The sequence below is a fragment of the Myotis lucifugus genome, unplaced genomic scaffold, assembly GCF_000147115.1.
Source record: "Myotis lucifugus unplaced genomic scaffold, Myoluc2.0 scaffold_577, whole genome shotgun sequence".
Classification (NCBI taxonomy): domain Eukaryota; kingdom Metazoa; phylum Chordata; class Mammalia; order Chiroptera; family Vespertilionidae; genus Myotis; species Myotis lucifugus.
The window spans coordinates 59,948-71,420 of NW_005871625.1; the positions used below are offsets into that span (position 1 = coordinate 59,948).

Here is an 11,473-nt window from a genome sequence, read left to right on the forward strand (position 1 = left end):
CCAGGGATGGAACCTACAACTCAGGTATGTGCCCTTGACCAGGAATTGACCCATGACCCTATGGTGCACAGGCCAACACTCTAACCACTAAGCCAAACAAACCAGGCCAAATTACAGTGTTTTTAAACAAAACAAAACAAATCCAGTGTAAAGAGACCTCCTACAGCTCTTCTACATCCCAAGTGATTATCCTGGGTATTCTAGAGAATTCTAGGATGTTCAATCCCTCCTTGGACATCACTACCATACATAATGGGAGTCAAGAAAGAGATGCATGTAAGATGTGGAGATATCATACATGATTTAGCTCATGAATAAATAAATGTAGCTATATATATATAAAAGGCTAATATGCTAAGTGTCCTTCCCTCCGTCTGACCAGTCGCTATGATGCTCACGACCACCAAGGGGCAGACTCTCAACGCAGGAGCTGCCGAGCTGCAGTGACTTGGCAGTGGTGGCTCTCGGGTGACACACCCAAAACCAGAGAGGAGGGAGCCCGATTCCTTGCGGGGCCTTGCGATTCCACCTTCAGCCGTGGGTTATGTTGTTACTGGGGCACTGTCCACCCCAATCTGGTTTACTGCAGACTTGCATTTGCATTCCACACCTTGTATGACAGCAACTTTGCAGAGTGCCCTCTTGCACTCCAGGACCCCTCGGGGGATGTTGGAGAGTTGGTTTCGGCCCGATCCCCGCAGGCCGGGCCAGGCCAAGGGACCCCCACCTGCCAGAGGGACCCTGTTCACTCTGCAGACGCTTTCCTTTCAATGTGCATGAATCCGTGCACGAGGTCACTAGTAAAGATATATAAATCTAGAGCTCATAAAGAGCAAAGAACAACCTACCAAGGAGGTGGAATCAGAGAGACCAGTATGAGAGAACACAATCTACACTGAAGTAACAGCAACTGCTATAAGGATAGGGAAGTAGTCACAGAGCAGAAGCAACAACCAATGTGGTAACTACTTTCTTATGTCGTTACCCAGTCTAGCAAAGAGCTGCTCCTTCAATGCTGGTGCCAAATACTGACTTGGGACACAAAAGGAAAAGATGTGCTATCAGTTCTAATGTGACAGATGCGTTCATGTTGCTACTGAAGAGTCTATGGAATGTAAAGCTGGAACTGTCCCTTAAACTAGTATATGCATGATTTTAGAACACAGAGAGGAGGTTTAGGATGGAGACAAACATTAAGGAGTTACTAGCAATTTAGATGGTAACTGAAGTTATCAGAAGGAATCAGACAGCAACTTGAGCATGAAGGAAATGAGCAAAGTACCAAAAACATTTGAGAAATATTAAGAGGCTAGCAGAGCCCTGGCAGGTATTTCTCAGAGGTTAGAGCGTTGGCCTGTGCACCAAAGGGTCTTGAATTTAATTCCTGGTTAAGGACACATACCTGGATTGCAGGTTCGATCCCTAGGTCCAGTCCGGGGTCTGATTGGGCTTCATGTGGGAGGCAACCAACCAACCAATGTGTCTCACATTGATGATTTTCTCTCTACCTCTATCTCTGTCTCTCCCTCCCTACCTCTCTTTTTCCCTTTCCCTCCCTTTTTCCTTTCACTCTCTCTAATAATTAATGGAAAATATATCCTCAGGTGAGGATTAACAAATAATCTATACTAATAATAGAGGAATATGCAAATTGTCTCGGATGCCATCACAGTGACAGTAACGTTCAGCAGGCTGCGTGGGGCAACCAGGCTGGCAGGAGGGTTAGTGAGGGATGACCAAATGACTTAACAGCAGGCTGCATGGGGCGACCAGGCCGGCAGGGGGGTTAGTGAGGGACAACCAAACGACTGAACAGCAGGCTGTGTGGAGTGACCAGGCCAGTGGGGATAAGTTGTGGGCGACCAGGCCAGCTGGGGGGTGCAGTTGGTGTTGACCAGGCAGGCAGGGGGGGCAGTTAGGGGAGATCAGGCAGGCAGGCAGGCAGGTGGGCAGTTAGGAGCCAGCAGTCCCAGATGGTGAGAGGGATGTCCCAGATTGGAGAGCGTGCAGGCTGGGCTGAAGGAACACCCCCCCGCCCCCATGCACGAATTTCATGCACTGGGCCTCTAGTAATAAATAAAGACACTGACAGAAAAAGTATAGGCCACAAAGCCAGAGAACTTTTTGAAAAGTAATAATAGATGCATGAGAGAGCAGAGTTTTGGAAAACAAAAAAAGGGAAAGTTTCCACAAGTCTTCCAAGGGGCTGGTGGTGAGAAGCAGAGAGTTGCTGTTCAAGGAGCATGTTTCACTTGTGAAAAACATTACGTTCTAGAGATCTGCTGTACAACACTGTGCCTCTACTTAACACTGAATTGTACAGAGAGAAATTTGTTGAGAGTGGATCTTGTCACAATTAAAAAGTAGAAAGAATGGGAAGGAGATTAAGAGATAAGAGGACAGACACAATCCAATTACATGTTCATTCATGTCTTCATTACCGAGTGAATACCTGCTCTGTGTGAAGCTCAGAACTAGTAGCTGGGAACTAAAACAAATGAAAACAAGAACAGGAACACTTCTCATTAGATTTATTGTAATCTAAACAAATAAAGAAAATTTAACTATATTTTCCAAAACTAAAATATTAGTGAGAAAAATGGAATTTTTTCATTTTAGCTAATCTTTAATATCTGGCTTAATAAACATCGGCTGGATTTTTTTTTTAATTAAGCTAACAAGTGGTTTAGGTAAAAATGTTGAAGCAGTCATCCCAGATAATTATCTCCTCCACTAAAGGAATGAAAAAACTGGCAAAAATTATAGAAGTTAGCAAAGGCAATCTGTGGAAATATACAAGAAAAACGGCTGACTCACAGTAAGAACAATATTGTGTCCTTTTAATTTAACCCTCTCTCTCCAACTCAGCAGTAGTTTGAGAACCAAAAGTCTGCAACCTGGCAACTACAAGAGGGTTGGAGTTCCATCAAATCAAAACCTCACTCCCAGAAAACTGTCATCACTTGGTCAATTTGGAGGTTCCCTGAAAGACCCGGCTTACAAGGATGTCTTTATCTGAGCTAACTTGGAGCTTACGTAGTGGGAATAGACTATCTTCAGACGCATCTGTCAAAACACTGAAAGGCAAAAACAAAACACTGAAAGGCATTTGTTTAACTTAGTGGCTACCTGAGGTGGTAATAACAGCAGGGGCAACCAATGACCAATCGAGAAGCTTAAAAGGAAATGCTGGGGAATGAAAGGTCAATAAAGATTCTGTACAGCTCCTATATATTCCTGGGGATCTGGAAAGCCACTTACATGCAGTTCGTATTTATGCAGAGTAATTTTGAGGATATTCAGTTGATTTATCAGAAAAATGCCTTAATTCAACCCGTGTTTCAGTTTCAGAAAATTAGTATTAACTGAGTTTACATATAACATTAAGTCTTCTACTTTAATTGAAGAACAATTAGAGGTAATATTCTATATTATTTCAGGGTTATATTATTGGAAAGTTGTTAACAAATCGCCTACTTGAAAACAACAAAGATTATTTTTTATTTTCAATTGTCTTTATGGGGAATCAGTTTACTTTATCTCCACACCAATGTCAGCCTTTAAGGAAGTATTGTCTGACATTCTGACACCGATATCAGAACCCTCAGAAATAAATTTCTGCATATATCCACATGCCAACTTTGTTCTGCTATTCATCTGTATTTCTGTATCTTCTCCAAATGCATCTGATCCATTTCTATTTTTCCATGTTAACACAGAGACACTTAAGCCCTTATAAAATCTACTGTAAAATAAATTGGTTATTAAAAACTGAACTCACCTGAGCTTCGTTCATTTTCTGCTGCTCTTGCAAGAAGGTAAAAAACTGTGAAGGTCTAGCTGGGGAGAAGGGAAGGGAAATGGGGTCATGAGAAACCTGGTCTGCCTTACAATTCCTTTATTCATCTGCCTAAAAAATCTCCTAAAACCAGGTGGAGAAAAGGCTTCCCTATGGCAGAATGTCCCTTTGACATTATTTTTTTATTATTGATTTCAGAGAGGAAGAAAGAGGGAGAGACAGAAACATCAATGAGGAGAGAGAATCATTGACTGGCTGCCTCCTTCGTTCCCCCACTGGAAATTGAGCCCACAACCCAGCCATATGCCCAAACCAGGAATCAAACCGTGGCCTCCTAGTTCATAGGTCAATGCTCAACCACTGAGCTACACCAGCTGGGCCCCTCTGATAGTCTTGAGGAGGAACAGCAGAAACCACACAGAGGTAGCACCTACTGAATATCTGCATCTCTGAGATGATCACGTGGGCTTAATCTTGCATTTTCACTAAGTAAACTGCATTTTGTCAATGAATTAACAATTTATGCTCCCTCCTAATTAAAACAAAAAATTTTAAAAACTAAATAAAACAGAGGATTCCTTAAATAAATTCAGGTACACCAGAGGTGAAACCCCCTACTTTCATTAAAACTAATGTCAAAAAACTACTCTGGCTGGATTATTAATCAAGTTCTTGTTGTCTTTACAGCTTGAGTTAGTTTCCCCAGAAAACTCTAAAATATGGTGGGACATTTTATGTAAGAAATAAATTCTTAAACTTTTTGCTCTCAATTAGTTACAGTTTCTACAAAGATCTTTAGAGAAGATGTTTACAGCACTGTTCTGTGTGAGTAAACAGTACTGTATTGCTGCTCTTTGGTTCTGCCCTGGGTGACTCTACAAAAATCATTCATTTCGGGACCAATATTTTTGGGTTTTCAAAAGTGGCCAATATAGAAAGCCCTTTCTACGCTCATTCTGTTATCTCTACATTCAGGAAAGAGGGAGCATTTGCATAACTCTAGATGCCACGTGTGCTGATGGACAGGTCTGAGAGCAGCTCAGAATCTGGAGTGCGGGCAGAATAAAGGAAACCTAGTGTTCAGGATTTCATCAGCTCCGGCAGGTTACACCTTCCCTGGACATCTGTCCTCACCAGCCATCCACTGAAGTGCCTTTTCCTGTGCAGCCTGACAGTACCCCATCCCACTCAAAACAAGGCTCCCACCTCCTGCAAACTGGTCCACAGCTCCCACTGTCACAGTCTGTGATGGCATTTGGATGTGGCAACATCACCCAGTTTGACTCATGCTGTACAGGTCTCAAGACCTGCTTCTAGTGGGGCAAATCAGCACCTGCTCCTTTCTAGAAACTTCTGCCTCTGCTCTGAAGCTCTGGTGAAGGGTCTGTCAGAATGGCTGTTCTTCCAAGTGGCAGCTGTTTCTGGAGCTCCCTCCTTCCTGACGTGAAAGAGTCACTTTGCTCCAGAGGAACTGGGACCTGAGCCTGAGAAACAAATGCACTTTATTTGAAACCTCCCTCCGACATTCTAAGCCTGACCCTTTTGGAATTCACTAAGAATGTACTACTCAGGTGTTGGGGGCCAGATGTAAGCTGGCAAGGTCCTTGCACCTGAAGGGGCTAGCAAGGCTGGGACCCTTACCCACACAGTTTTCCCAGACTTGTTTGGATGGCGATTATCAGTAGAATTTGGATGGCGATTATCAGTAGAATGAGAACAGCCTTTCATGGCTTACCAAGAAGTCTGTAACTATTTACTGAGATATGCTGTACTGAAAACTTGTCCTTCTGCTGTGTCTCTCCCTTAGAGATTAAGAGGAACAAAGAATACATTCCTCTTGACAGACCTCCTATTCAGTGTGTTGTGTATAAATAGGATTGTATAGCTAATAAACTCACTTCAGTTCATCGAGAGAACTGGGGTCCTACCGATCCGGCTTTCCTGTCATTCTTTCTTTTCTCAATTCCCACCTCCCTGCCTCAGCCCGGCTCAACCTTGTCTGGCTGGCCCAGACACCAGGACTGGAGCCAGCAGCTGCAGCCCCTGCACCTGAAATGTGGCTGCTCCACAGGACAAATTTTGACTGTACTGAATTAAATCGGTATTGAATTCATTCACCTCCTTTCTTTTCACTGTGACTACTGAAATTTTTTAAATGATATTTTTATACTGTATTTGCATTATCTTTCTATTGGCCAGCACTGCATGTGATGGCCAGACTGGGCCTTTGAGGATGGAGGAGGCCTGGACAGTGCAGGAAGCTGCAAGAGCCGCAGTCTGACCCGGGGTTCTGGAGAAAACCCACGAATCCCAAGTATATTTACCAAATGAGGTCCTGTCCCCGTTCACTGTACAATCACGTCTCTGGGAATCTGGGGACAGGCTACTCTTCTATGTGCTGCAATGGTTGCAACTTCGGGTTTGGGGCGGGGAGGGTTTTAGGAGAGCAAGAGACAGGGGGTAAAATCTGCATTTGCATCCTACCGCTCTGCACGGCCAGCTCCTGCTCTGGGGTATTTCATTCCGCCCGCAGCAAACTCCTCTCGCTTCTTAAAATGGCACGTCCATACCGACAAGTAGGCTTGTTGTCGGCGCTAAATGAAACAAAACAAGGGAACAAAGTGTCTTGGTAGCCATTTACACAGTGATCACACGGCATTTGGCAACGTATTTTGCAGATGACGCCTTATTTCGTTCTCAGAATATCTGCATAAACTGTGAGTAGCCCCTTGTGCACTGTGAGCGTCCAGAGGGTGCACTCCCCTGGCGCCCCGGCAGTCCCCCGCTGGCCGCACAGGGCGTCTCCTCCCTGGAGGACTCGGTCCCACCTGCGCTGCGGGAGCGGCGAGGAGGACCCGCAGGCACAGGGCTTGGGGCAGGGAGGGCCCGCGGCGGAACCCGGGACTGCCGGCTCCCGCGCCCCACACTTGAGCTTACCTGCCTGCGGGGGCTCGGGTTCTCACTCAGGTGCGCAGGCTCTGCCTCGGCACAGACCCCGGAAGGCGACCTGGAGGAGGCGGGACTGGTGAGCACTTGCGCAGAGTGACTGCTGAAGACCCTTTCCCAGAGGCCTCTTCGGTAGGCCCACACAGTCAAGACTACAGTTCCCATGAACCCTTGAGACCGAAGGAAGTAATTTTTGAAGCATTTCCGCTTCGGTAGCCCATTGGACCTGACCCCTGGAGACTTCCTGAATCCACTGAGATTTGGGGTTAGACTTTAGGACCTAACAACACTTTGCAGAGCGTGGTACTTGATGGGATCCGGGTTGGAAAGAAGAGCTGCAAGAGACAACAATTGAGGAAACAGGAATATGAACCAGATATTAGAAATATTAAGGAAAATTACCATTACCTTGGTTAGTGTGATAAGACAAAGGTGGACAAAAGTTATTAATAAGTAATACAACAAGTAATAATACAAGAATAGCTGTTGAAATGTACCCCGAGAGTAACACACAGGACGCAAGATCAAATCGATGAGTCATTTAATCAATAAAGCCAGCGACTGCGAGGGAGAAGCAGCTCCAAATCTCGCAGTGCCCCCTTGGCGGAAACATCAGACTTATAGAGGCTAATATCACAAAGGTATTGATTACATCTCGAGGTTTGGAATGAGGAACCTGGTTTGCAAAAGCAGTTACAGAAGCTAGATTGAGCAAGTTAGTTATCTACAAAGATTATAGTTTCAGGTCTTGGGACCACTGAGTCAACAGAAACATTTTCTAAAGCCACTGAAGCAATTTAAAGCAATTGTGCTGTCCTGGTCTCCAGGTGCAGAAGAATGTTTTGAAAGACCAGTAAAACCACAATCAATGGGGTATTCAATCGAATAGGATGATTTATATAAGTTCAGAAAATCAAAATAACAGAAGCCAGAACAGCAGGGTTAAAATACTAAACAGCAATTGTTACCCAAGATGATTGCTACCATGCTTCATAAACTTTCGTGTACTCACTACTGTGAACTTATTTTTGCCTATCCTTGTATTTGGACTATGCAGGAAAATGCTGTACTTTAAAGATACATACTGATATAGTTACAATTTAAAAATCCTATATTCATAATTTACTTTTTAAAAATTAAGCAAAACAGAGAAAGAAAATATGTTAAAAGATTAAGAATCATTAAATCTGTGCAGTATGTGTAAATGATATTCATTTTACTATTTCTGCTATTCGGAGTGTTTAAATTTCTTTCTTTTTTTTTTTTATTTTTCGCTAAAAGTATTACAAAGGGTATTACATAAGTGTCCTTTTCCCCCTAAATTTCTTTTTAATAAACAGTAAAAGACATGGGGTGGGGTGAGATGGAAGGAGATTAAGGAGTTTACTAATCTAGAAGTATACCTTTTAAAATCAAGCTTCCAAGAGAAGTAAAAGTACACACAAGAATCCCTTTCACAGCTGTGAAATAGAACAAACCTGGATAATAGAGCCAGCATTAACCTCTTAAAAACTAACATCTGTGACCAGCAGGATTCAGGTGGGGGAGGAGGCAATAATCTAGCTGTTCAAATTCATAAATAATACATGAAAATCATACAACCCCCAATAAGAAAATGATTATTGCATCAATTTTGCATTTCCATGAAGTAAACCTTCCTTGAAACTTAATGTGTGCACACATCAAATTAGAGACATGGATACAATAACATAACTTTCTCCTATCAGACTTTTTTTGAGCAGTTTTAGGTTTACAGAGTCGTTCAGCAGAATGCAAAAAGAGTTTTCATATACCCCATCTTATCACTCCCAGAGCAGTTTCTCCTATTACTAACATCTTACATTAGTGTGGTATATTTTGTACAACTAAAAGGATTATTACTAGCTTAATCCCATATTTTACATTGCCAGTCACTCTTTGTGTAGTACAGTTTTATGGGCTTTATCAAATGCATAATGTCATCTGGTATAATATCCAGAATTATATTATCATACAGAATAATTTCACAGCCCTAAAAACTTCTGTGTTATGTCTATTCAACCTCTCCGCTCTTGCTTTTCCATCCTGAACTCTTCGTAGGCATTCATCTTTTTAGTCAATTTTACCTTTTCGAGAATGTCATAGAGTTAGAATCATATGAAGTGGCCTTGCTAGTCTGGCTTCTTTCACCTTAATGTGCATTTAGGTTTTCTCCATGTCTTTTCTTGGTTTGGTAGTTCAGTTTTTATCAATGAATAATATTCCATTGTACACAGTTCGTTTATTCACTCATCTATCGAAGGACATCTTGTTTGCCTCCAGGTGTTTACAATTGTGAACGAAATTGCTATCAGCATATCTTGTGCAGGTTTTTGTGTGAACATATGTTTTCAAATCAATTGAGTAAATACCAAGAAGTAAAATTGCCAGATTGCATAGCAGTGATTAGGTTTTGCTTTATTTGAAACTGCCATATTGTCTTCCAAAAGCAGAGTCATTCAGCAGAATGCAAAAAGAGTTTTCATATACCCCATCTATCATTTTACATTCTCACCCGCAATGAAAGAGGGTCCTGCTGCTCCATATCCTCACCAGCATTACGTGTTGCCAGTGTTTTGGGTTTTGGTCATTCTAAAAGGTGTGAACTGGTATCCTGTAATTTGTGATTCTATAATAACACCTAATGCTGGGCTTCTTTTCATCTTCTCTTGTGAGGTGTCTTTCTGTGCAACTCTTTCACCGATTTTTATTGGATTCAATATCTTATTTCTGAGTTTTTAGAGTTTTTGTATATTTTGGATAAAATTTCTTTACCACATATGTCTTCTGCAAGTATTTTCTCTGAGTGTGATTTGTCTTTTCATTCTCTTGACATTCTTTCACAGAGCAAAAGTTTTTAATTTTAATGAAGTCAAAATGATCAATTTGTTTATTCATCCTATATAATAAAAGCCTAATATGCAAATTATCCCCTCAGGCGGGTCATTCGATGGCAATTCCACCAGGAGACCGGAAGTTCAACCGCTCACTATGACGTGCACTGACCACCAGGGGGCCACGCGGAACATGGCAAGTGTTAGCTACATGGCACCTCGGGAGTGGGGGGAAATCCTGCACCTCTGGCTGACTACCTGGGGGCGGGGTGACAGGGATGGAAATGTGGTGGGAATGCGGGGTGTCTGCAGGGGTGTCCGCTGAGCTTGCTTTCACTCCCCCTGTTACCCTCCCCTGGGATGCCAGGGCTTGCATGCGCCAGGAAAGCCCTCATGCTCAGGTACCAGGCACCTGCAAGGAGCCTGCCCTGCACCCACGGCCTCTTCTGGGTGAGCCCAGGCTGCAGCCGCCAGGACCACAGGGGCCAGTCTGCAACGCTGCCGGGAGAGAGCACGCTGCCCGCCTGGCTTCTGTGTGTGCCGCTGGGCAGCCCAGAGGCCCACGCTGTGCCCCTGCCCGAGGCGTCTGGCCACACTCACTGCATCTCTGCGTGACTCAGGCAGAGGCGGGTGTGCAGGGGCCCGGGGCTCAGGTCCTGCCCAGGGCCCAGAGGTCAGCTGTGACCTGCCCTTCCATGCCAGATGCTCTTGCTTTGATCATCAGCCAGGCCTAGGGACCGCACCCATGCACGAATATCTGTGTGAAGCAGGGGGTCCCTCGGGGGTGAGGACGACGGAGCCCCAACACGCTAAGGCGTCTGCATGCACGACTCCGGAGACCAGGTTCAGTGACGCAGATCCGTTTTATTGTGGAACTACAGGGGTATATATAGCATGAGGGGACCAATCAGAGGGAGACACATTGCTACAGGCGACCAATGGCTGAAAGGCTGGGGTACTGTGCACGTGGCTCTAGGAGTTCGTTCAGGCGGGCGCTGCTACTTCCTGGTGTGCCGAGGAAGCATGTCATGGTGGAGTGTGCTCACACCATTGCATCAGCCGCAGCGCTGAGACATACTTCCCGAGCTCTGCGTACATCTCCCCCTTCCTTTCTAATTAGCGCCAAAGCAAAGGAGTTGTCACTACTCAGAAGGAGATAGGAGGGTGGTCTTATAGACGGGTAAAAGGAGTAGCAGAGGCACGTGCCACTGGAAACTGGGTACTGTCTACACCAACTGGCATGAGAACGCCAGGATGAGGTATCACAGTCCACAGTTCTTATCTGTGTGCCCCCGTGCTATTAGCTGTGATGATAGCACACATTAATAAGAATAACGTTCCCACCGACGGGTTCCCCTCTGGCGCCATGCGCGCAGCTTGGTCTTGTAGAGCCTTGATGTCACCCCAGGTGATGGGGTGGGCTCGTCGGTGTCTAGGTCGTCTCCATCATCGGGGCTGGTTCTCTTCTATGGTCAGGTCCTCCATTTCCTCCACGGGGGGCGATGGTGGCGATCTACGGCTCATCGCTGGTGGTGTAGGGTTTGACGTCACACGCGGGACTTTTGTCGCCTTCTGGAAAAATTACAAGCAAACCCTCTCCCCTGGGTTAAGAGCAGGTCGGGGCCTTTCCAGGCTCCGGTGAGTGGGTCTCTCCACCGGACCAAAGGAAGAGGTGTTGGTATGTCCCGGAGTCCTCCCCAATGTTTATACATAGGGGTTAATCCATGCTCATCAAAATGAAAATAATTGAGGGTAGTTAAGGCTTGGGTTAGCAGTGTATGAGGATTTCTCCCTATCACTCCCCCTTTTTCTTTAATCAGTTGGGCCTTGAGTTCCCTGTGTAGTCTTTTAATAATTGCCTGTCCCTGGGGATGCC

The 11,473-nt window shown here is 44.7% G+C and overlaps 1 pseudogene; it reads right to left on the minus strand.

Moving 5' to 3' along the window:
• The window catches only part of LOC102419569, a 21,852-nt pseudogene extending 15,029 nt beyond the window's left edge, over positions 1-6,823 (minus strand).
• Between the last annotated feature and the right edge of the window lie 4,650 nt (positions 6,824-11,473).